The 26,544-nt window shown below is 36.0% G+C and overlaps 1 long non-coding RNA gene across 1 annotated transcript; it reads left to right on the top strand.

Annotated features, from left to right (window-relative positions):
• Positions 1-19,692: 19,692 nt before the first annotated feature.
• LOC127852209 (uncharacterized) lies at positions 19,693-21,430 on the top strand. The gene is made up of 4 exons (XR_008036130.1): positions 19,693-19,758; positions 20,262-20,356; positions 20,898-20,973; positions 21,273-21,430. It is a non-coding gene; the product is annotated as an uncharacterized LOC127852209 (long non-coding RNA).
• Positions 21,431-26,544: the final 5,114 nt, after the last annotated feature.

The following is a 26,544-nucleotide window of genomic DNA, read 5'->3' as shown; positions in this document are numbered from 1 at the left end:
ACATTGATACTTGTCTTGTTTTGAACAAATCTGCCATGACGGGTAGTTAATGGGGATAGCCCAACAAACAACCAGTTAAGGATGACTGTGATACTGCTGAAAGTTTCACCAATATGGATATTTAGCCAATGGACATTTGACCAGGGACACTATTTAATTCGAAGTAAATGTTTTCTTAGCAGTGTTAATAGTCATGTCAACAGATCACATGTTATGTTAAATGACAACATGACAACATTGGATGTGTAGCAACTTAAACCACCATCCATTTTATTATATTTCTGAATGTGTAGGATATTTTTTAATGTAAGGGTATGAAGTAGACACACATCTGAAGTATCTTTATTTTATTTTTTTCAAAGAAGATAGTTATGTAACTGTGGTGATGTATAATATTAATTGCAAGAGTTAATAACATTCCAGGTGTAGAATTCTTGAGCTTCATGCAGAATGAGATACAGTATAGGAGGTTTTGGCGTGACGTCACAAGAGGGGTTTTCCGTTACTAAAAATAGATTGGCCGTCACACCTCTCGATGCGGCCATTTACATTGTATTAGAGTAAAGGTCGTCGGAAGACTAAATACTGACAATTTCACAATACAAAACTACAAGTACCCGTATTCTTTCTTAAAGCAAGACTAACATCTAACTAGATCTAAATGATATTTAAAAAAATAAAATAAAACATGTAATAGATTCTGATTTGATGATAATTATAAGTGGTCATTAGCGATAGAAATTCATTGTAAAAAGTGCAAACAATCAGTTATAAAACAAAGCCCTAAAAAAGCGCAATACATTATAATCTTTCAATGTAGTTTAAATTTTCTTTTACATTGAATGAATTTTCGTTTCGTTTACATTGAATGAAAATATTAATAAATATTAGCTTGCTAGCATTCAAATAGAAAAAAAACACCTGCATGCATATTTTGAAAATTTAACTGTCTTTGCATGTATATACATGTATATTGAAAACTCTTTACTAGTGACAATGAGCGATACAAATCTAGCATTTTATGCTACCATAAATATATACATTTAATTTATTTTACGCAAGTATTTTATATCCCAACTATGATCAAACGTGATTGCTTGTTTTCATGATTCGAACAATGCAGTAACGCACGATCTTCACACGTTATAGCAGAGTTTACATTTGCAGGTATACACTCGTTAAATACGTTAATTGTGTAGCAGTAAATGTGTACAATATTTAAAATGTATAGTTATTAAACACTATATTGTTATGCTTAAACTGGGTAATATATATACACTGTACAGTTCCTGTTAATCCATTTGTGACAAATGTATATTTTTTTAAATATGTTCAAATATTTTATTAAAGCATATGTTAAGTATTTGGCTTAAATGACTGCTCAAAATACCAAGAGATGACATGGAGGTATCATAAATTGTGTTTAATGACCAGACACATGTGGTTTATTCAGGGTATAGGTCCCCGGGTTAATGACACCCTGTTTTCTTAGTAATTGTCTGGACAGTATCTGATCATAACGAGATAATCGGTTTGTGATGAACAAAGGGTCAATTAAACACTGGGTTCAAAATGCTGATACAAAGAGTGTCGAAATTGGTGTGAACCATTAAATAAAAGCAATTACATTTATCAAGAGGATTTAGTTAATCTGTAACAAGGTAAGTTTTTACAGACATATAGGTTCAAATCAGTTTCCATATGTTGATTACATGAAATCAATATATTCGTTTATTTTCGTCCTTATTTGTATTCGTTCATTAAATTTAATTTATTCTGAAAAACAAATCTATTTCGAGAATGTTGTTGTTCTTAAAAATGGTCGCGAATATGTGTCAAGTTAAGATTATTATGATAACTTAATCACGATCGGTTCATCAAATGAAAACAATAGCAAAATGGCCGCAGTGTTGACGGCCAAAATTCGAGCATGCGCAAACGTGACGTCATTATCGGAATCCCCAAAACCTCCTATTCCAGTTTCTGACTTCTGTTGACACTGTGATGTTCCTGAAAAAAAGGTTTCTATAAGTTATAACAATAAACAATTCAATAACATTTAAAGACAGCATAGTTATCTGTTTTAAAATAATTGTTCTTTTCAAAGAAAAGTATTTTACCAAAGGTAATCACACTTCTAATTTGCCCAAACATAACAAATAATATATTTTTCCATACCCCACCCGCTTTTGGCATGTTTCGTTTTTACCTACTTTAAACACAAAAAAATCAAAATAAAGCATAAACATGAACTACAATTAAATCAAAGATACTAAGCTTATAACAAATTACAAAAAAGCATACCATATAAGTTATATCTGCAAATTATTGGGAAATTATAATTGAATCAACACAGAACTCTTTGCAGACGCACTGCAGTAGATGATCGAGTACCCCCCGACCTCACTTAATCCACTCAGAGTTGTCTCCCTTAAAATAATGTCGAAATGGTCAATATTCGAAATAGTAAATAAATCAAAATCATAAATAAATATTTATAATTAAATACCTGCTGAAATTTGAGAACGTAAACGATTTGAAATAAACGCTGTGAACATTACAAGGAATCTTACATGTAGGCCTCATGTGTGAGAGGATTAATCAGGGATAAAATAAATGGAGTTCAAAGGATCTAACATTTTGAGGAGGACGTCGTGGTATCTTGAACATTTGGCACTTTCATATATTTATTAAGTAGATACTGAAAATGCTGAATGTGCTAATTGCAACATCAAAGACGAGCAGTTGAGATTTTTACAGCTTTATTTTTCTTGACATTATGTTGTATGTTTTCCATTTAATTTATATGGCGCTCTAGTCTTATTTATAAGACGCGCAAAGAATTTAGAGATACTTTTTATATGGGCTAAATTCTTTGCTCCAAATATTACCCATATAAAAAGTAGCTTAATATTCAAGAGCGTCAAAAATTTGGACTAATGGCGCTCAATTTTAGCTCTGCTGTTTTCGGGGAAAACCCTAGGTATTGTCATAGCTCGTCGTCAGATGTCCACGTCGTGCTAAAACCTTTACATCGGCTCTAAAATCAAAGTGTTTCCACCTATAACATTGAAACCTCACATGTATATGCACCGTGATGATTTCTACACACCACACCCATTTTGGGGTCACTCGGTCAAAGGTCAAGGTCACAAAACCTCTAAATAATTCTATTATTAAATTTCATTTATTCAAAACTGCACCGCAGCCTAGCTTGGCAACCATAATGTGGTGCTCTTGTTTATATATAATTTTAAAAATGTATTAATAACTAGAATAGTTTATGCATGTTTAAATAAAAAGATACAGCCATGAACAGTGTGTTTTAATTTTTAATAAATATGCTTTGATTGCGTATATGCAAAACAATGAAGTCCATATATTGTTAACTGATTTTTAAAATGTTGAATGTCACACATTACGTACCAGTCCCTTTATGTACCGACACTTTATGTACCACTATCTGACACTTTATGTACCATATTTATAATAAAAAGAGATAACTAATTTAATATGAATGTGTGTTATTGATGAAATGTATTTTGTGTGATAGTATTTATGAATTTAGACTTATATATTGGCCATAGATTTTATATTTTGTCAGATTGTCTAAGTGTCACTGAGTGTCTTAGTTTAATTTATTAGCCCAAGTACATGTAGTACTTAATAAATGATTTATTAGTCTTACCTGAAATTGAAGTAAATTATAAAAATTCATTTGTCTTTTATCTTATCCTGACTAAGGATTATAAAGTCTAAAATGTTTGTATTATATTGTATAATTGAAATGTGATACTTTGAAGAGAAGAGAGAATGACCTTAATGTTCAAACTGTAAAAAAATCAAATTATTTCCTTCTTTAGACTTTAATCATGTTTAGAGAATGACCTTAATTCATTAGGACTGCTATGAATGAATGGACAATAACACCTATATTTTATGTAGGTGGTACATAAAGTTTCAAAGTACCGGTAGTACATAAAAGGTCTGGCACATGTACATAAGGTGTTACACCCTAAAATGTTCATTGTATCAGTGTTTCAATAATGTAGTGTTTCTTATTATGTATTGCTTAGGTTGTTTTGTTTCAAATTTCAAATTTGCATTTATTTTAAAGCATTTTCAGTCATTTTGTGAATTCCATGTTTTTTGTAATAAGGTGAATTATGTTGTACATGGCGTCAAATATTAATTCATGGTCGCTATGGTGTAGAGAATGATGTCCGCTGGGCGTGGGTTCGATCAATACTCTGGGAGTTCTCATTATCGTTTCCATGGACAACAAGTTCTGGTGTACCAAGTAGTAGTAGTAGTAGTAGTAGTAGTAGTAGTAGTAGTGGTGGTGGTTGTGGTGGTGGTGGTGGTGGTAGTAGTAGTAGTATTAGTAGTAGTAGTAGTAGTAGTAGTAGTAGTAGTAGTAGTAGTAGTAGTAGTAGTAGTAGACTAGTAGTAGTAGAAGTAAGATCAGTAGTAGTAGTCGTAGTTGTTGTTCTTGTTGTAGTAGTAGATAATTAATTAATTAGTAGTCGTAGTAGTAAGAGTTGTAATGGTTGTGTTTGTATTTGTATTGAATTCTGATAATACAACACAATGATGCTGCTGCTAACGATGATGATGATGAATATCATAATGCTGCGGCTGATTGTGATGATGATTATATGATGGGACTTAGGTATTATAAAATTTGTGAGGTTCAAACACCAAATCTGTTGGATAATAAAACTTCTCATTTTATGACAAAAGAGCTAGATTGTAGAGTAAAAATAAGTATAAAATTCCTTAATAGGAAAGCTACCATTAAAGGACCATGACTTGTGGGCTTCATCAAAAGCAATGCATGAAACAGTTATATCTCTTTCAAATGCACTCAATATTGCTGTTCCAATTGATATGCTCAGAAATGCTTCTGGATGGGCATACACCAATGAGTACTTTCCTTCAGTTATTTCTTCTAAAGACACATTAACAACACTGTCGCCCTTAGCAGGAATTCCGGACGCCCCCCCCCCCTAAGATATTCCCTCCCCAGACATTTCCCCCAGTTTAGTTTTAGTGCTTACATTAACCCCCCCCCCACCCCACAATAAATTTATAATGGTTTGGTTGAAGTATAATCTTGATTTATTATCAAAATGATTTTTTATGTCCCCCACTATAGTAGTGGGGGACATATTGTTTTTGCCCTGTCTGTTGGCTGGTTGGTTGGTCTGTCTGTCTGTGTGTCTGTCTGTTTGCGCCAACTTTAACATTTTGCAATAACTTTTGCTATATTGAAGATAGCAACTTCATATTTGGCATGCACGTGTATCTCATGAAGCTGCACATTTTGAGTGGTGAAAGGTCAAGGTCATCCTTCAAGGTCAGAGGTCAAATATATGTGGCCAAAATCGCTCATTTTATGAATACTTTTGCAATATTGAAGATAGCAACTTGATATTTGGCATGCATGTGTATCTCATAGAGCTGCACATTTTGAGTGGTGAAAGGTAAAGGTCAAGGTCATCCGTTAAGGTCAGAGGTCAAATATATGTGGCCCAAATCGCTTATTTTATGAATACTTTTGCGATATTGAAGATAGCAACTTGATATTTGGCATGCCTGTGTATCTCATGGAGCTGCACATTTTGAGTGGTGAAAGGTCAAGGTCAAGGTCATTCTTCAAGGTCAGAGGTCAAATACATGTGGCCCAAATCGCTTATTTTATGAATACTTTTGCGATATTGAAAATAGCAACTTGATATTTGGCATGCATGTGTATCTCATGGAGCTGCACATTTTTAGTGGTGAAAGGTCAAGGTCAAGGTCATCCTTCAAGGTCAAATATATGGGTCAAAATTGCGCATGTAATGTCACTTCTGCAATATTGAAGCTAGCAATTTTATATTTGAAATGCGTGTGTATCTCAAGGAGCTTCACATTTCGAAGGGTGAAGGGTCAAGGTCAAGGTCATCCTACAAGGTCAAACATCATATAGGGGGACATTGTGTTTCACAAACACATCTTGTTTGCTTATGTAATCTTATGTAATTAACTTTTTATATGAAGCTGCTTGTTTGTTGTTTTCTTTGGATTAATCATTCATTTTTAACCAGGTTTTCCGAAGGAAAAAACTGGTTATTAGATTGGCGAAAGCGGGCGGGCTGGCTGGCTGGCTGGCGGGCTGGCTGGCGGGCTGGCGGGCTGGCTGGCGGGCTGGCGGGCGGGCGGAACAAGCTTGTCCGGGCCATAACTATGTCGTTCATTGTCAGATTTTAAAATCATTTGGCACATTTGTTCACCATCATTGGACGGTGTGTCGCGCGAAATAATTACGTCGATATCTCCAAGGTCAAGGTCACACTTTGAGTTCAAAGGTAAAAAATTGCCATAAATGAGCTTGTCCTGGCCATAACTATGTCGTTCATTGTGAGATTTTAAAATCATTTGGCACATTTGTTCACCATCATGGGACGGTGTGTCGCACGGAAGAATCACGTCAATATCTCCAATGTCAAGGTCGCCACGACTAAAAATAGATTTTTTTAAAAAACAAACTTACAAAGGGGGTTAATTTTGTTTGTTCATTTCAAAAGTTCAGTTTGAGTGGTCTCCCTTTATCAGATTTTTTTTCACAATGAAAACCTGGTTTTGTGACAATTTTGTCCCTTGTTTTTGTTAAACTGTTTAAGGAGTGCATGTAAATCATTAGTAGACGTGCATGTGACAATAACGTAGTGACGTCACCATTTATGTATAGAATGAAGTACATAGGAAAGCATTGGACCAATGAAATCACTGGTGCATTCAATCTGAACGCATCGGACAGTGGGCTACACCGCACGATCGCCGTTATGGCGGAATTGTCCGAGGAGTCCCGATTGTGGTGCATTGCGTCACACCGGTCTTATTGTCTATTGTTTGTAAGAATCACAATCGTGTTTCCGGCCGCCATATTAAGCAAAGATAAAATTTGTAAACAAAGATTAAACCGCCATTTCAAAGTAAAGCAAAGAAACCAGACGAACCAGAGAGGCATACCAATACATCAACATCTACCCACTACGCTGCACTGTCCCTTGCCCGTCCATTGATTCTTTTTTTTTGTTTTTTCGTAAATTTCTAAAAACTTGTAGCATTTCGGACGTCATTTGGTATTCGGAATTATTTTTGGCTGTTTCATCATATAAATTAAAAATTACCAAATGACTAATTAACCACCTTTATTTACTTATTTATACTAAATTGGGTTGTTTACTGGTGCGGTGCTTACATTTAGTGCTTTACACGTATTGTGAACTGTGCCAATAAAAAATCACTGTGATATACACACACATTACATCTAGGATTTCCACTAAACTAGCGTTGTTCCTTTCTTTTTTCATTTCTTCGAAATGTCGTCTCACAAAAGAACATCTAACAACCCATCCAAGGGGTAGTGTCAAAACCTGACCCCTCTACTAGGGGAGGAACGTTCAGGGTCGGATAGGCATCACCTATCCCACAACACCATGCCCTTTAAGTGCCTCCTCCAGTCAGTTGGAAGTGTAGGCCCCATTATGTCTTTCTTCACTATTTTTCAACTGGCCTCGTGTTTGGTTAGGGAGCTTCCTGGACTCGTTGAGCGGACTGTGCCTCTTGCGTCTGGTTGCATCTTACTGCAGCTCAAGTCTGCTCATGCGCTTGCTACCCTTCTCTCTAGGGGGACTTTCCACCTTGGCAGCGTCGCAGTCCGGGCCTTATCACCCTCAAACATGAGGTCAGTTTCAGGTTTTATAGCAGGGATCCCGGAAAGTCAGGAACTTATGGAACTTCAAAGAAATCTTGCATTTAGCCCTGCGATTCCCCTTTCCGAACTTTCCATAACCAACTTGGAAAGGGTTGACCCCTATCGCCCCGCGCCCCTGGCTTTCCGAGACTGGTCAAAATAACTTTCCTTACATCTATTCCAGTCCCTAACAAAATCCTTGTAAAGGGCACGAATATTGCCCTTGACATTCGTCCCTGCCCGGTCCAACCTGCCCGGTGTTTCAACTGCCAGGGTTTCGGGCACATAGCCAGCAGGGGTAAATGCTCTAGTATCACTACCTGTTGCCGCTGCACCGGATCTACTTGCCAGAGAAGGTGCACCAACAAAACACGTTGGTGCGCCAACTGTGGCGGCCCGCACTCCGCTTCCTACCAGGGGTGCCCCTCCTATTAGAAGGCTGTCACCTTAGCCACTTTTGCTCATTTTAATGGGGTCATCTGGTCCGAGGCGGAGAGCAGGCTATATACGCCTGATACTGCGAGCCACAGCGTGGGCGCCCGTAACAAAATCAACACAACCGGTTCCAAGTCATCACCCAAACATGCCTCTACCGGTAGTATCACGCCCCAAACCGAGAGGTCATGTCTTTTAGTTGAGGGGTTAGTGGGTAAGAGTACCCCCCCCCTCAACCTATAAATAGGGAATCCCCCCCCTTAAGGTTACTTTTGTGGAACCGGTATCCAAACACACACCCGATTTATTCACCACCCCCCCCTGTTTCGCCTATCCAGGGGGATCCACCCACTCAGAGACGCCCTCCTGTGGCTACCAGGGAGTCCTCCCCGTCCACCCTGTTGACCGACGGTGCAAGCGACACCACCTGTAGTGGTCCTACACTGTTGGACGACTCTATGTTTGATGTGACGGAGAGAGACTCTCTGGTGTCAGTGCACTCCAGTATATTGGAGAACCTTTCTATCTCTGGTGTCTGTGAAATAGAGGAGGAACCCCGAGTTAGTGTCCCCCCTAAGCGTCCCAGAATGGTAGACTCCCAGACATCCCCAATGAGCTCCCCTACCGACAACACTAGCAGACTCGTTTGCTGGGGACTCATTTATTAAAATCAAGGAACCGCCAGCAACAGGTCCCAAATATAGGAAAATATATCTCAGCAAGCTGGCGGATCTGGTTGCTGAGATACTAAAGGACCAGAAAAGGCCCACTGGGAGTCGTGTTATATCCTACATCTATAACAAAATTGATTCTCGATTTAAAAATTGCAGAGAATCAATAACAAAGGTCATCCCCCCGGATAAATCGCTAACTAATAAAATCCATTCTGGAACTGGGGATCCTCCAATAGTAGTAGCAGATCCAGGATGCCCCCCCCCCCCCCCCAGCGGTACCCTTCCCGTTAAAAAGAAACATGTTCGGCTTGCCAGGACACCCGCGAAACTCAAAGGGACCTGTGCAGGCCATAAACTAGGAGTTAAATCTCCTCATCATACATTAAATCAGATTAAACGCAAGTTAATTTCACACCACTATGGACAGTAACCTGCAAATCATTTCATTCAATGTTGGTGGTCTTACCGCCAACAAATTGACAGAGTTAAAATATTATATTGACAGTAACCCTAGTACCCATATCTTATGCCTACAGGAAACCAAATTTTCAAATAGTACTGTAAAACAAATACCTGGGTATAATTGTGAATTTAAGAATTTTGTTACTTTAAACCATAATATTGCCGGTGGCCTTGCCATATATATTAAAAACACAATTAATTATGAACACCTGGGAGTGAACAACCAATTTAAATCTGATGGTAGCACTGCTATTGAGGCATTAGCAATTAAATTGGTTATTGACAAGAACCGGCCTCTGTTCCTGATCAATTTATATTCAAGAGGATGTGATCTTGAAACTCTGAACGCCTCTTTAAGAAATTAAGGACCATTAAAGGACCCTTTGATGTAATATTCACAGGCGACTTTAATGCACATCACCCTGCTTGGGGTTCCAACAATTCAGATGCAGAAGGTCGGGCGGTAATAGAATGGTTGGACGAGCAAGATCTTATACTGCTCAATGACGGTTCTCCAACCAGACTTAACCCCACTGGTTTAAACTCCCACATTGACCTTACCGCTGTTAATGCCAGGATAGCAAGTGCGTCTGCACGGGCAACTGTTAAAGATACCATGGGATCTAATCACCTCCCACAACAGGTTACCCTGCTCAACTATATTGCACAGGGAACTGAGGCTCAATGCTCAGGAGAGCAAAAGTTTTTATTGGAAAAAGCTAATTGGGCTCAGTTTAGGGACCTCTGCTCAGATCTCTCCCTTGCAGATGTTCACTCCCAGGATCCAAATCTGTTTTGTAATAACTTAACTAGCAAGATACTTTCCATAGCGGAATGTAGCATACCAGTCTCCTCCGGCAAGGTTAAAGCCAGAAATAGGGTCCCGTGGTGGAATGAGGCGTGCTCCAATGCGGTACAGGCACGTAAAAATGCTTTAAACATTCTTAAAAAGAACCCCGCTTAGCATAATCTTCTTAATTATAGGTCCCTCGAAAATCAAGCAAAGCGGGTTATTTTGGACGCAAAAACTCAAAATTGGAAAGAATTCTGTGATTCAGCTATCTTTAATAAGAAAAATACTAGAGATTTTTGGCAAAAAATTCACAGAATTAAAGGAAATTCATTCACCCCTGTACCGCTACTTAAATACAAAGGCGAAATTGCCACTACCCCAATAGAAAAGGCTCAATTTTTGGTACGACATTTCCAATCTGTCTCCAGTGACTCAAACCATCCCGTTGAAACTTTGAATTATCAAATTTAAAGCGGTTTGAGACTGAGCACCAACATATTTTAAATGAGCCTGGGGATAACAGCATGCCTCTCAATTTACCATTCACTATTACAGAATTATTAAGTGCCATTAACAGCAAGAGCAACACCCCCACGGGGCCTGACAAAATAGCTTATTTAATGTTTAAAAATATGCCAGCTATAACTCTGAAAATCTGGCTTAACCTATTCAATCAGGTGTATAGGACAGGTAGGATACCACCCGAGTGGAAGCAGGCCACAGTGATTCCAATTCCTAAACCTGGTAAAAACAAAAATGATCCAAACTCATATCGTCCAATAAGTTTAACATGACATACAGGTAAATTATTAGAAATAATGGTCAAAAATAGATTAGAACACTTATTGGAATCATATAATATACTAAACCCCTTCCAGTCTGGCTTTAGGAAGGGGCGATCTACTCTTGATCAGCTAGCTAGATTACAACATGATATTCTTTCTGCAAAAAATCAAGGGCAATCAGTATTAGCACTTTTTTTGGATCTTCAGGCCGCCTTTGATTTAACATGGACCTTTGGCATATTAAAAAAGCTAGCTGACTATGGAATCACTGGATACTGTTTCCACTACCGCAGAGCTTTCCTAGAGGGCCGTAAAATCCAGGTCAGGGTCGATGGGGAGTTATCAGAGGTACCCATAACTGACCGCGGAACCCCTCAGGGGTCCGTAATATCCCCAACTCTGTTCTCCCTCATCGTAAACGGTCTACCTGATGCCGTAAAAGACTCAGGAATGATTATCTCCCAGTTTGCCGATGACTCAGGCACTTGGTTAAAGGGGTCTAACATGTTACGCCTGCAAAAGAGCGCTCAAGCAGGCTTAGACTCCATATGGAAATGGGCAATTGAATGGGGATTCAAAATTTCTCCAACCAAAACAGTAGGAGTACTATTTGGCGACCAATTTCAGCACTCTTTGGACTTAAATTTAGGCGGCACCAAAATTATCTTTGAAAAAGTGGTGAAATTTCTAGGTATGTACCTAGATAAACAGTTAACTTTTACTCACCACTTCAAATATTTGGCAGAAAGGTGCGAAAGGGACCTAAATTTAATGAGAATGTTAAGAGGCACAGGTTTCGGATCAGATAAAAATAGCCTCTTAACTCTCTACAAGTCCCTTATACGTCCAAAGCTAGATTATGGAGCCCAAATCTATGCATGTGCGAAGCCAAACGCCCTAAAAATGGTTGATGCCATTCAACACAGGGCCCTAAGGATAGCTCTGAGAGCCCTAAACTGTACACCGGGTGCACTGCTCGAGGAGGAGGCCGGTGTGCTACCTCTTGACTTGCGTAGAAAACGACAGTCCCTCAATTTCTGGGCCAGGGCTAAGTCTCGGCATGGTTCAAACCCCGTTAACAAACTTGTCGGGACTGGCACCTTCATCAAGGGGAAAATACTTAAGCGTAAGCATGTCGCCCTACCTTTTGGTGCGAGTATTAGGACCCTGGTTGAGGATGCCGGTTTCGACAAGGTACATGTAGCAGACCTGGGGCCCTCCAAGACCCCCCCCCCCTGGACGCTTGGACTCATTGATGTTGACCTATCTCTCTCTAATAAAATAACGAAAACTGACTTGCCACAACTCATCAAGTCAGAAGCTCTCTCTCATATAGATAATATGTATGCTGAGCATCTAAAAATCTACACTGACGGCTCCAAATGCCCTAACTCTGGTTTGGTAGCCTACTCTTTTGTAATTCCTTCAAAAAACATTAGTAAAACGCACAGGCTCAGCAACAATCTCTCTATTTTTACAGCAGAACTTTTGGCAATTAAATTCTCTCTGTGCTGGATATTGGTCAATAAACCTACTAAAACTGCTTTTTTTTATCAGACTCAATGTCATCTCTTGAGTCCATAAAAAAACAGAAATAGCAGATCTAGGCCTGATATTTTAGCTAGCATTTTGGAACTTCATCAACAGTGCCTAGATAAATCATTAAAGGTCACATTAGTATGGTGTCCAGCACATGTCATCATCAGTGGGAATGAGCAGGCCGACGGGGGGGGGGGGGCAAAGAGGGCCTCTTGAGGGGGGCCGTAGATGCTGGGGAACCCCTGGCACCTACTGAGATCTACTCCCTGACAAAGAAATTTGTAATGGGTGAGTGGAATCTCCGGACCGACAATATGTCTTCCCGTCGACATACTTTTACCAGACCTGCGAAAACCCTCAGGCCGCCTGACAGATACTCAGCAAGCATTGTGCTTGACAGAGCCATCACGCGCCTGAGGATGGGAACCACCCTATTACCCGGTGGCGCAGGAAAGTATGTCCTCGGTATAGACCCCGCATGTCCTAGGTGCCAGGAACCTCTCACTGCGCCCCACATGCTGCTGCACTGTCCTAACCATAAGGCGCAGAGGGACCACCTCGAAGCTGCATTGCCCTCCATGGAGTAGTTTTTAACATTTCCAACGTGCTAGACCCCAAGGGAGCAGCTAGGGGCCCGGTCTTCTCTGCCCTCGCCAAATACCTTCTGGATTGTCAGATAACTGACAAAATCTAGGTCATTGGGGGAGGGAGAGCAGCCAACACCCACCTAATTATTCAGTCTTGTGACTGTTTTTCTTTTTAAACTGTGTAATCTTTGCACAAAACTGATGTAATATAATAATTGTGCTGGATTTGTGTCTCTTTTACACAACTTTTATTTTAGTTTTTAATGGGTTTATTGTTCTACCCCGCCCTTTCTAAATCAGGCCAATGGCATTGACCTGGTCTTCTTTATTTTAATACATTTTTTTATGAGAGTATGACGTTAGTCCACCATTAACATTTTTCAGTTTTTTAATATAATCATATTTTATGGCATTTCTTACTACAAGAAAGGACGAGGCTGTCCAGTAATCTGGGATTGTTGGCTGCATTGCACCCCCTCTCTTCCCCTTTGACACCCCACCCTTTCCCCTTCAAACTTGAAGAACCATGTCGGACTGGAGTGCACGGTGCAGGGCCTTATACCATGATAAACCCTTATTTAGCCCTATCCAGGGTAATACCAATCCCTTGGTATTATTGTCGACTTTGTTGATACTGCTAATTTTGTACCTTGTAGTACATTAAATCTTGTTATAACTGCTATTTTGTGTAGCAAATTTCCTTATTTTTGTGTAAAACTGCTATCTTTATATAGCAAATTGCCTTAATTTTTTTCTCAATACTGCTATTATTACACCATAGCAAATATTTTACTCTGTATTACACTAATTTATGTTAACATTGCTATTTTATATAGCAAATGTCCTTAATTTTATATTAAATTGCTATTTTATATAGCAAATTGCATCGGTTTTTCTGTTTAATTGCCATTTTACATACCATACAAGGTACTTTAGTACTATTTCCTCCATTGTTATCACCAATATATAAATAATATTGGTTGGATTAGAGCTTTTTAGGTTTGTTTAAATGCATCTAGGTAATATTTGGTCGTTTTACCATTTTACATCATACCTTTTTATAATTCTCCTTCAATTGTATACAAACCATTTTCGATTTACCGTGCACTCTGGTCCAGGGGAAACAACCATTGTAGACTCCATCCCCACAATTACCTCCCTTAGTTCAACTGAGTGACATCACACCTGCTGGCTCTTTTTCCCCCACTCACATCGGCATACACTTCCAAAAATCTCTTCTTCTTTCAACCCTCCAGGGTGGCAACATGTATTTTAAATATATAAACGCATATAGTTCTGTACATATTGTAAAGCACATTGTCTTACCTTTAATTTTTAAGTGGCCCTATAAAGGTGGCCGTTTGGAGACACGTAAGTCATTACCCTTAACATATAAGGGTTTTTACTAAACTCACTTTTAAATATTGTTTTAATGCCACTCTGGGGGGACTTCTCTTCTCCATAGCCCAATCCTCCTTAAGTTCCATACAGACAGGGTCTTACGTTGGAGCATTACGGCTATATTCCCTGTCTGCAAGTGTTCAACATTGAGCCACATACATAAATGTATACACATTACATTTTTAATAAATCAATACTCAATTGCAACATTAATATATATCTGAGAGTTATACTCCCTATGTGTTATTATATATTGTCTTTTCCTTTCTTTTTTCATATAATTGCAAGTATACATGCAAATTCACTTTACATTTGAGAGCTGTTAAATCAGGCTCTGGCATCCCTACTAATTAATGTTATTAGACAAACATATCTCACCAACGATTAGATCTTGTTGTGTGGCATCTCGTTTAAACCTTAAATATATACATAATAATGGTACTTGATTATGTATGTAAATATATAGTGGCGATGTTCAACCACTTTGTGATCTGGCAAACCCTCAAGTATTATTATTTTGTTTCTCAAACATATTACACATCTGTGTATTCCTTTTTCTATAAGCATGATATTAAAATAATCCTATTTGGATTTTAACATTTAAAACACAGATCACAAAGTCTAAAGACTCCAACAAACCCATTGCAGTATATACTGAACAGTGGGTCTAGTAATGATGATGCCACATACAACAGTATGTGTGTTTTCACCATCTTTACTAATAAAAATTGGGCTATTCTTTCTCTCTCTCCTCCTTAAAAAACAAAACAAACAATAACATACAATAACAACATCATATAAATAATAATAATTAATAAGAAGTACAGTAACATAACATAAACATAGTAATTTATAACTATAAAACAAGTCCAAGTTCTTTTGAATTTATTCATCCTTTTCTTTCATTTATATTTTCTGCATAGAAACTATTATTGTTTACTTTTTAAAGTGCAACGTCCGCCGTGGGAAAATTTATTTATAAACGGATTGACCTACTTGCAATCCTTAATAAGAAATTTCGGCCAATCAGCGCCATCGTTTTAAAAGTGTATCAACCAATAAAAACGCCGCTTTTTAACAGCGTTAGGCCCAGCCATTGTAAAGTACTGCGTTTTTTAACGCTTCTTATAAAGGATAGATATTTTTAAACCAATAGATTTTTATTAAGGCACCGCACCAACACTGCAAAGTTTTATATTTATATCAATGGTACAGCCCAGTAAAATCGGGCTGTCCATTTTATGGCCGTTTTCGACCTTTTTATGCAGAGTTTTATGTTAAGCAGTGTGCTCGGGCAATGGTTTTTAACAGAAGTCCCGAGGGTAAATAACCCCATTAGTCAGTCAGTCAGAATCACTAAACACGTAACTTAGACGTACTGAACACGTTGCAAGACGGTATCTTCGAAATAGTAAATAAATCTAAATCATAAATAAATATTTATTATTAAATACCTGCCGGGATTTGAGAACGTAAACGATTTAAAATAAACGCTGTGAACATTACAAGGAATCTTATATGTAGGCCTAATGTGTGAGAGGATTAATCAGGGATAAAACAAAATGGAGTTCGAAGGATCTAACATTTTGAGGAGGACGTCATGGTATCTTGGACATTTGGCACTTTCATATATTTATTTAGTAGATACTGAAAATGCAGAATGTGCTAATTTCAACATCAAAGACGAGCAGGTGAGATTTTTACAGCTTTATTTTTCTTGACATAATATTGTATGTTTTCCATTTGATTTATATGCCAGTGTTTTTTTTCACCATTTTGGGAATGGGGCCGGGTCCCTTTAAAGTGGAAAATAACGTGTTCTTTTGAGTAAATTTGGGAGATTGATATTGCTGCTTTTATGATTAAAAATACTTTGATAATAATAGTGATTTCAATATGATATATTTTAAGGTTCAACTGCTATAGCTTGACTTTGAGATAATTTACATGTTTATATAATTATTAAAATATTTTTTTTTGTGTGGAAACCTTCCATTGGCAATTTTTAGGTCCCATTTGGGAAAAATATATACTTTTTTCAATAGGGAATGGGTCCTCTTACCGGACCCAAATTTGAACGATAAAAAACACTGTATGCTCAATTTTAGCTCGGCTGTTTTCGGGGAAAACCCTAGGTATTGTCATAGACAGCTGGTTGTCAGACGTCCGCATCGTGCTAAAATCTTAACATCGGCTCTAAAATCAAATGCTTCCACCTATAACTTTGAAACTTCATATGTATGCACCTTGATGATTTCTACACTCCACACCCATTTTGGGGTCACTAGGTCAAAGGTCAATGTCACTAACCTCTAAAAATATAAATAATAAATTTCATTTATTCAAAACTGCACCGCAGCCTAGCTTGGCACCCATTATGTGGTGCTCTTGTTTATATATAATTTAACAAATGTATTAATAACCAGAATAGTTGATGCATGTATAAATACAAAAAGATACACCCATGAACAGTGTGTTTTAATTTTTAATAAATATGCTTTGATCGCGTATATGCAAAACAATGAAGTCCATAAATTGTTTACTGATTTTTAAAATGTTGAATGTCACACCTTACGTACCAGTCCGTTTATGTACCGACACTTTTTGTACCACTATCTGACACTTTATTTATCATATTTATAATACATAGAGATAACTAATTTAATATGAATGTGTGTTATTGATGAAATGTATTTTGTGTGATAGTATTTATGAATTCAGACTTATATATTGGCCATAGATTTTATTTTTTGTCAGATTGTCTAAGTGTCACTGAGTGTCTTAGTGTAATGTATTAGCCCAAGTACATGTAGTACTTAATAAATGATTTATTAGTCTAACCTGAAATTGAAGTAAATTATAAAAATTCATTTGTCTCTTATCTTAATCTGACTAAGGATTATAAAGTCTAACATGTTTGTATTATATTGTATAATTGAAATGTGATACTTTGAAGAGAAGAGAGAATGACCTTAATGTTAAAACTGTAAAAAAATCAAATTATTTCCTTCTTTAGACTTTAATCATTTTAAGAGAATGACCTTAATTCATTAAGACTGCTATGAATGAATGGACAATAACACCTATATTTTATGTAGGTGGTACGTAAAGTTTCAAAGTACCGGTAGTACATAAAAGGTCTGGTACATGTACATAAGGTGTTACACCCTAAAATGGTCATGGTATCAGTGTTTAATAATGTAGTGTTTCTTATTATGTTTTGCTTAGGTTGTTTTGTTTCAAATTTCAAATTTGCATTTATTGTAAAGCATTTTCAGTCATTTTTTGAATTCCATGTTTTTTGTAAAAAGGTGAATTATTTGCACATGGCTTCAAATATTAATTCATGGTCGATGTGGTGTAGAGAATGTTGTCCGCTGGGTATCTTGATTTATTATCAAAATGATTATTTTGCTTATGTAATCTTATGTAATTAACTTTTTATATGAAGCAGCTTGTTTGTTGTTTTCTTTGGATTAATCATTCATTATTTTTGTTAAACTGTTTAAGGAGTGCATGTAAATCATTAGTAAGTGCATGTTGGTGTACTAGAGGAATACTAGAGGAATACATGGGATATTCTCAAAATCTTACACATGTTCTTAATATAATTGAATAGGATCAGTTGATGAATTAATTCAGTTTGAGTAAACTTGGGCTGGGTTGTGGAACTATAGTTATTTGTTGATTTTAATCCAATTTAATAGGGTACTATGTAACTGTCAAAAAAAATATGCATTCATACACATATAATCCAATTATTGGATGTCACTGGTATTTTCAATTTTACTAGTAGCTAATTAAATCTAATTAAAACAGAATTTGACTTTCTTTGCAAAGTATTTCATTATTAATAATATAATAATATAATTAGCTAATGTAATCAAAACATATTGATATTTTAATAATTTAACTTAATGATATTAATTATATTTAAATTTGCCCAAAAAAAACTAGGGCAGGTAGATAAGAAGGATTTTTTTGGAAAATCAACAGTGTTGTCAGTGTAAAATATTTGTAAAGCTTCTTCAACTTCAGTTTTACATTTTATGACCTGCAGCATATTCTATGCTTCTTTATTTTACTATGGTTAGTCAATAAAGTGTTATTTATTTTCAACTATATAATGTGCTTATCTCATATAATGAATTACTACCACATGTAGAGATGACACCTAATCTAAATTCATTAATTCAATAGTTATAATTGTTTTATTGTAATATACTATTCCACTAAAAATGACCGTCATAGAACATCAATGCTGTGCTTTTACTAAATTTTTCATTGATCTCGATTATTTGCAGAAAAAATCTTTCAGGCACTTACAAAAAAATATATAATTAGGGTGTCAAAATTTAACAAACTGAACAAGTCAATTTGAACTACTCTTGCAATGCAAATGGAGCCACTTGAAATATCAAATTGTTCCCATACTAGTCGGCAATATAGCTATGACATTGTGTTTATTCAAAACATGCATCAGACACACCTTCTGAAACTTTTTAAGTGGTTTTGAAAACGCTATTTTGTCAATAAAGGATACATGTTGTTATACAACCGAAAGTGAAAGTACAGTTTAAAAAAAAGTGAATAAAGAGCGAAATTGTTCAAAACTAACGAAAATTTTAATTGATACTAACATAAGACCGTAAGACTGAACAAAATAATATTTAACTTTTAAATCATAACACGAATGTTTACTTATAAAGCAAATTCTTCATTCATCCGCGGACTTCTTTTTGTCGTAGTCATAAATGCCTCCAAATGGAGGTGTGTGATGCGTCTAAGTATAGAGGTGACAATAACGTAGTGACGTCACCGTCTATGTATAGAATGATCACTGGTGTGTTTAAAATGTCAGTTAATTGAAATGTATATAAACAAAGGTTTCAAAATGCGCCGGACAGTTAGTTTTGATGCATAATGCAACGGCAAGCACGATAAGAATGTTTGTTTCATACGTTTTATTGAATTATGGTATCGAGGTCCGTGAACTTTGCAGGGAAAATGCCCTTAAACTCCGTGAAGATTTCAGTCATAAATACGGTCTCATGTCCCGACATATATCGATGTCCCGTGCATTTAAAGTAAGATTATATGTTCAGCTTATGTTATGAATTTCCAATATTAATTTCATTTACCCTGTTAATATTTTATTTAATGAGCTTAAAATATATACATAAAATGCAACAATAAAAACACATCTGTCAAAAGTCTTTGGTCAATGAATGTTTCAATTATTGTTTATGTGCCATTATATTTTGTTTGCTGAAGGATTAATGCTGTAGGTACAGAGCGCAACCTTGTTGATACGAAAAGGAAATGGATCGAAGTGAAGGTGCATATTATTGTTTGATATTCAATCGTTTTTTGTGTTATTTGTTAATTAATGTACACACCAACCATATTTATTTAAGAACTCTAACACTACAGTGTAAAAAACCCATAAATTACAGAATGTTAATTGATGTGGAATCCTACATTTTTCTGTGAACAGATTGTAGTTTCATCATTTTAAACTGTGGCTCAAAATCTGTCTTGCATCATTTTGCTTTTAAACAAAATAATACAATTTTCTTCTGAAATATTACTGAATTAAACTCTCCTGTGTGTGTTTTGTAAAGTTTAAACTTTATTATCACTGATTATGAGTGATAATGAAGGACATTAAGTCACATCTGGTAATATAAGTATGTTGAATAATGTATTTTAAACACTTAATTCCAACATAGGGGTCACTTGACTCTTAGTTTAAAAAAAAGGAAATTTTTACAGCTCAATATATCCCTAGGTAAGTACATTTCTGTGATGCTGAGTACAATTAATTAAATCTTGTTGTAGAGTTTAACAAAGAATAAAAGCCAAGACATAGTCAAGCAAGTCGTGCTACTGGTGGAGGGGCCACCACCATCAAACTACATGTTTGTGATGAAAAGGTACAATCAAAAGGGCAATACCAGTTATATGCATATTTGATTGCCTAAGAATTGAACCGTTTTCATGAAAGGCTTTATGCACAAATTAGTTGAAAAAACACTGCCATGCATCGAAATACCACGAAAAGAGTATTTGAAATGTAACGATTATTTATTATACTATGATAGTGTATTTTTCTTGTGAATTGGTCAAAAAGAATATATAATATAAAGAAGTGAAACTCCAGCTGCTGGAGCAGTATTGAATGTTCATTAAAAACAATTAGTTGGTCCTTTATTTAAGGCAAGTGACCGATTGCCCAAACAGTACAAAACAGCTCAATACAGCACAAAGACATATACACTATAATCAGAAGATACAAAATAACCTTGCAAATTTCATTTTAATAGTGAAAAAAATGAATTTGTTTATATTATTGAGATCTTAAGTGAACAAGGGAAGAACTGTTGGAGTGAGCAAATTGTTACAGCGTGAATAATATGATAAAATCACGTATATTCATTCATGTAATTGTAATTCCTTTTTTAAATTCATATTCAGATACTGACAGTTATACCAATCTGCTCTATCTCTGGTGTAAATGTTCATGGGGACATATTTCTAATGAACTCCATTGGTATGTGTTCATATGCTTTACTGTCATCAACCATTTATTAACAAGTCATATAACAATAACTTCTTCAATATTTAGAAGATCATGTATGTACAAGTAAAAACAAATGACAGTACATGGAAATTATACTGCAAATAACCATACTCATGGTTTACATTCTTTTATGGTATTAATTTGCAAGTACATATAATTTGAACAAATTGATACAATATAGCATGACATGCGTTCACTTGAATAAATAACTTCATTTGCAATCTGTTTTACTTATTATGTGAGATTAGCTATACATTTACTTTTTCCAGTTTTTCCCATTGATGAGTCCACATCAAGTGATGCGCCAGTGGATTCTGAACAATGTATGAATTTTTACATATACAATCTATTATTTAAATCTTTAAATATAATATCAATTGTGCTTTCGATATGCATATTTAGATAATGTTTTTTGCAAATGACATAAACAAATAATTGCGGTTTTCTCATCAATATGTTAACTAAAGAATATATTTATATCTTATTTTGTTTACAAGGCACCAACAAATCAAACAAAGAAGAAGTTGTCTCACCTGGACCTAGTCAAGATGAAAAGCCCATGAAACATGGACAGAAAAGGAAAAATAAAAGCAAGTGTATTGTACATTTATGTAAAAAAAATTGATTATTCAATTTCAATACCAAAGATAACACTAATATCATGTCAATGGATTTATGAATACATGTATGTTCTTCTTTTACTTAGCATACCATGAATGGCAATAAAACATTTAAAACAATATGACATACCACAAATATTTCCCAGATTAAATAATGATAGTGGGCACTTATGTAACACATATAAAACAAGAGATTGCCAAGCAATATGGTCCCCTACCGGTGAAACTCCACCATTGTCAGTATTTTTTACATTTGTTGCCATGGCAACCCTTATTGCCATCTGTCCATGTTTCAAGTTTCATGAATCAATATTAAGAACTTTAAGTTATCGCAGGATCCAGAAAAGTGTGACGGACTGACAGACTGACACACAGAGCGCAAACCATAAGTCCCCTCCGGTTTCACTGGAAGGGGAAAATAATTAATTGCTTACTTATTTGCAAGTAATAAAACACATGTAATATTTACAGGTTCTGATGAATCATACAGACACGAAATACTCAGTATAGAGAGAGAACGCATTGAAGTGGAACCAAAAACACGATTTTCTTAGACATCAGCAGTAAACTAGAAGCCCTTATCACTTTAAAAAAAAATTAAAATGTTGAGTGAAAACCATCTTTTAACAGAACAGTGAATTCACTCTTAACGCCTAAGTTTTCATTTGAAAATTGTTGGAATCACTGAAAGGGACATTTTCACATTTTGATACATTGACAAAATTTGAAAATATTGTTTCAGGTTTGCAAATTTTTGTTGTAGTAATGTTTTATGCTAGGAAACAGTAATACTGAACATTTACATGCTCCTAAATATCCGTCACATGCCTCTTTTGACTATTTAAAAACATGAAAATTATAAAGCGTTGCAACGCGAAACAATTGTGTAATTTGGAGAATTTTGTAAACGCTATATTTTGTGACATTGCTAGGATTGCTTATATTACGAATAAAATATATGCAATGTCATGTCAGCACGGATGGCCGAGTTGTCTTATTTTTTCTTTAATTTAATTTTTGTTTCATACTTGAACTCTTTAGTTCTGATGTTTACATTTATCATTTTTAAGAACGTTATGACAAACTTCAAAACATGCCAAAATCTGTGAAAAGTTTAAAACAAGTAAATGATTATGTCAACAGTTACTATTACTGTCATCAAATTTTGTTGCAAAATGACTCACAAGATTTGAAATAAAATGTATATGTAAGTTTGAAATCATTCAAACAGTCTAATTAATTCCCGCCTTCTGTTCTGACCATCTCTATTTTCGGCTATTTGAACTGGCATGTCGTGATCACCAGCCCCAACTTCTGTGGCTTCCTGCAGTGGAACATTTCGCGTGACACAAAAAATGTGCAGCCGCATACACGCCATGACCACTTTAGCAGACTTTACTGGGTTGAATGGTAAACAACCACCAGATTTATGGAGGCATCTGGAAATTACAAATAATATTGATTTATATAAAGAAGTAGTTTTTTTAATGCATATTTGAAATCAATACATAAGCGGCACCTACATAATATGTTATTATAAAAGTATAGCTTAACACAGTTTTGTGTTGCTGTTTAAAAGAAATTTTTATTTTAAAATACCTAAATCGAGACTTGAGAACACAAAATGTTCTCTCTACCACCATGCGGCCCGTTACTAATGCTGCATTGAAGCGTTCCTCTGCAGGTGTTGTTGAATTGGACAGCGGAGTCACCAAGTATGGTCTCAGAGGATAACCGCTGTCATTCAGAAGATGTCCTACCTCATTGCTTGAAAAACATGGCCACCAGGGGGCCGGGCATTTGTCCTAATATGGCTTCATGAATCTTCATGAAACTTTGTCAGAATATTTGTTTCAATGATATCTTGGATGTGTATGAAAATTGTTCTGGTCTGTTGAAAAACGTGGCTGCCAGGGTGTTCACTAGTCATGCAAGTTTGTTAGAACATTTGTTCTAATGACATCTTGGGCTGCACAGAACAGATAAGTTCCTTTGAATCTCAGGTGAGCGACTTTGGGCCTTTCAGGCCCTCTTGTTTCATGAAACTTGGAACATGGATAGATGGCAATATGGACATTGTGCACGTCATTTCATTTTGTTCTTGCGTCAAAAATTCTGGTTGCTATGGCAACAAATATATTTAAAAAATTCTGACAAAGGTGGAGCCGTTAGGGGACATATATTTCTTGGCAATGGTCTTGTTATTTATGAATTTTAAAATGTTGGTTATAATTGTGTTTAATAAATATTTTAAGGTACACTGCTATTATATACGTGTTTCTTTCTCGACAACCAATTGCAATTACCGTCGATACTTGCTTTATTGAATACGATCTGTAAAATTCTTTGAAGTCGCCCCAGGTTAATAACTTAAAACAGTTAAAGTTGTAAACCACCGTATGTACAACTTATCTATTCATTTAAACAATAAGTTGGTATCCTTCACTTGTGTGTATATACAACAAACCCTTTTTAAACGTCTGGATATAATGACAGTGTTTTTACAACAGTAATAAGGTTATCACAATATTACTAATTAACGAATGGTACAGTACCTACTGCAATGTATTTGACGTACATATTAATGTACTGTATAGCGTGACATAATCATGACATATTTTAATTCTCACAAGAAAATATGCGAAAAATAAGTATATATTTCATTGTGCAGTGTATATAAAATTCAACTTGGAATAGCAATCTGCAATATCTGTTAAGGGGTCTTACTTAGACGAACAAAATACTTGTATCTGAGATTCAACCTGATCCAAATTTGTCGTCACAAGCATCTACAAGAAGTTCTTTAATCCAAGAAACCATCACATAATGTTTGTATTTCGCTATTGATAATAACGAAATCAATGTCCATCAAATAAGAACTTATGTGATATTAAAAACGTGTGCGTAAAATTGAACATTTTTATTCTGTGGAAAAAACTTCACTATTTTAACAGCATAATTTAATGTGAAACAACACATGGATAATCATAAAGCGCCACGTTCTTGCGAACGCAAGTCATATAGTCACCCTAAGGACATAATCATCTAGAACTGGATACCACCGTGGTCCAATGCTATTGTCAACACTTATCATGTAGTCACTTTACAGACATGATCACCTAGTAGTTGTATACCCATCGCGACCCCGTGTTACTGTCAACGCTCAGCATATAGTCACAATACGGGCATGATCACCTAGTAGTTTGATACCCCCGAGGTCCCGTGTTACTGTCAACGTTCAGCACATAGTCACTACAGGGACATGATCATCTAGTAGTTTGATACCCCCGCAGCCTCATGTTATTGTCAATACTCAGCATATACTAGTAGTCGTTATACGGGCATGACCACCTAGTAGTTTGATACCTCCGCAACCCCGTGTTACTGTCAACGTTCAGCATATAGTCACTATACGGGCATGGTCATCTAGTAGTTTACCCCGCAGCATCATTTTATTATCAATACTCAGCATATAGTCACTATACGGCTATGATCACCTAGTAGTTTGATACTCCCGCAACCCCGTGTAACTGTCAATGCTCAGCATATAGTCACTATACGACCATGATCACCTAGTAGTATGATACCCCCGCAACGCCGTATTACTATCAACGCTCAGCATATAGTCGCTATACGGGCATGATCATCTAGAAGTAGGATACACCCGCAACCCCGTGTTACTGTCAACGCTCAGCATATAGTCACTATACGCCCATGATCACCTAGTAGTATGTTACCCCCGCAATGACGTATTACATGGATTTTGCTTATGTAATCCAATCAAAATTACAATATCTTGCATCGACTTACTTAGTAATTTACGTCTCGCATGCATCAAAGTGTGTCAGCGCTTAACGCTCATTGAAATTGAAAAATGGTAGAAATAATATTTGTAATTGAATGAATACGACATTAAGACCGAAGATCGAAGAACGGACAGAACTATTAATTATTAAGAATTTAATAATTTGTCATACGATAATTAATGAAGACCCGTTACCTACAAATTAATGAAAATTGGAAAAGAAGGAAAACCGTTTTGCGCATAACATTATAGGAAAACAACGTGTGACACTTACCTCAAACTCTGTCGACACCGGGTCTTTTGGCCGCATGTTCTTGCGACTCCTTTGCGATTTTAAACAGATTTTGCTCACTATTGCGAGCGCCAGGTGGTAGCTTATGGTCATTGAATGCCTCCAACACACGGCGGACAATGACGGGTGCAGTCTCGAATACGTCTCCACGAGCCGCCACTTTTATCTGTAAATTAAACCGAAATACGTTATAAAAACTAATATATTTTCGAAGACTAGGCAATACAATAAACATGGCCTGGGCTGTATGGTCCATGGTCCGTATAGTCCGTATACCGACAGGTCATTTAACGGTTATATCTTGTTTATAATTAAGTGGAAAAACACTTGTATTGGCATCGGAACTAGGAAGTTTTAGGGCAGATATTTGGCACGTTGTTATGGCGTACCATTTGGGTTGAAAGTCAACAAGACCTACTAGGTAAAAAGAGAAATGTACTTCGACGTACAATTTGTACGTCGAAGTATAATAACTGTACGTCGACGTACAAATATGAAATACACTTCGAAGTATATATGTGTACGTCGAAGTACAATTGAACATGTTTGTACTTCGACGTACACATTTTCTGAACAGCCAATCAAAACACTCGTCTCTTGAGCCGCTTTTCCTTCAGATGTATTCATAATAAATGTTTAAAATCTCTTTTTTTTAATTGAGGAGAAAATGAATAAAATTATCAAAATTGCAAAAACAACTATAGAAGTTTCAAGTATTTAATGCATTGAAATAGATTATATACAAATTTGAAGAAAATTCAATGGTACCTTTTTTAAATTAAAATTATCCAGCATATTTTGAGTATTTATTGACCATGCGGGGC

The sequence above is a fragment of the Dreissena polymorpha genome, chromosome 12 (genome assembly GCF_020536995.1).
Source record: "Dreissena polymorpha isolate Duluth1 chromosome 12, UMN_Dpol_1.0, whole genome shotgun sequence".
NCBI classification, from domain to species: domain Eukaryota; kingdom Metazoa; phylum Mollusca; class Bivalvia; order Myida; family Dreissenidae; genus Dreissena; species Dreissena polymorpha.
This window is presented reverse-complemented; position numbering and strand designations above follow the sequence as displayed.